Source organism: Cynoglossus semilaevis, chromosome 9 (assembly GCF_000523025.1).
Source record: "Cynoglossus semilaevis isolate Cse_v1.0 chromosome 9, Cse_v1.0, whole genome shotgun sequence".
Lineage (NCBI taxonomy): Eukaryota > Metazoa > Chordata > Actinopteri > Pleuronectiformes > Cynoglossidae > Cynoglossus > Cynoglossus semilaevis.
The window spans coordinates 4969660-4971250 of NC_024315.1; the positions used below are offsets into that span (position 1 = coordinate 4969660).

The window sequence follows — 1591 nt, forward strand, 5'->3', positions numbered from 1 at the left end:
GGAGGTACCGTAAGTGGAGATTGTTTTTGCCAAAAACAACTTGGGCTTCGATTGTATAATGCCAGAAAAATGTAGCTTTTTGAAAAACGACGCTGTAACTGGTGGTTCACAGACAGAAAACCACAGAGATTTTTTCCTCTAAGTGTGAGCTCAGCTGAGTTGGTCTGACATCGAGGGTGAATAAAACAGATTGTTTGTGTTTTACGCAGTTGAATTTTTAATTCTTCAACACATTGTAATAGATTTGGCCAATTTAACAGAGAATGGAGAAGAAAAAAAACTCCTCAACTCAGCAAAATTTCCCAGTGAGCAGTGTAGAACGTATTTTTGCATTTGCAAAAAAATAAAAAAATAAATTCAAGGTTAGTTAAAATGACTCAACATAATAAAACACAAATCAACATTTTGGTAATGAAAACACAAATAATTAAATACTGACTTCAAAATCACTTTTTTTTACAAACAACAAAATGACGTTTACCCAGCATGCACTGTTCTGAAACGGCTTTTCGGCTTTTTCCACCACAGGAACAAAAACAGGAAACTCAAAACAACCTGCACTTCAAAAACTTTTTTTAACTTGCTGTCATTTGAAGATGGAATATAAGGTGGACCCTGAAATGACCTGGTTTTCCCTCAATCTTAGTTTGTGTTTTTTTACTTCAGGACATTTGCGTCAAGATGGACAGACCAAAGGGAGTCCACAGAGACAGAGAGACAGACAGGTCACAGAGAGGCAGGTCTGGAAGATGAAAATGAGATGTTTATCAGACCAATGACAGAGTGTCGCCTACAGACGTGTTGGAGATGGTTATCGCTCCGCTCTAATATTTGTTAAGGCTTGACTTTGAACTGATGTGGTGAGGAGTTCAATCAATCACAATCAACACGGCTTTGGCTGAAAAATATGACCGTGGACTTTTAACAACGTCTGAACACCACTTTGAAAAACCGAAAACAGCATAACCACTTGTTTGGGTATTTGTTCCCTTCTCAACAGTAACTGACAGCTGTCTGTTCCTTCACCTCCAATAATCTGACTGTGATTTCTGTCGCTTTCTACATCTGACTTATTACAACAAAAACACACACTGTGTCCGTAAATCTGTAAATCTGTAAATCTCCCTTTAATCCTTCAAGTGGCAGGTTCCTATCTTCCTGCAGTGGAAACAGCCTGTTTGTTACCTTCATTAAAACCCACCACAGCAAAGCAGCAGCTTAACCATAATGAGCACCCAGCCATGCAGAGGATGTGGCATTTGTGCGGCGGCCCACCAGGAAAAAACATGTGACCACATTCACACCTCCAACACCAGGTGGAACGGAGAAAAAGACGTTCGCACAGAAAAGAAAACCTCTAATGGTGTCACACTGACATCTTAACCTCCTACAGGCCTTCGACGCGGCGATATATTTGAATATATGACACGTCAACGCTCCACATGTCTGAATGCTGCTGGACGAACAGACCCAGAGAGGGGAAAATAACATGTAGATCCCTGGGAATAATAAGGAAATTCTTGCATCGTTTTTCTACAACAGTAATCTGTTATCAATCTCGTGTCCACACCAGTGTCCCCCCTGCAGCTAC

General features: G+C 40.5%; 1 protein-coding gene across 5 annotated transcripts in view; it reads right to left on the bottom strand.

The window, feature by feature from the left end:
- The window catches only part of npnta (nephronectin a), a 44124-nt gene that overhangs the window by 29628 nt on the left and 12905 nt on the right, over window positions 1-1591 (bottom strand). The gene's annotated exons all lie outside the window — the stretch shown is intronic.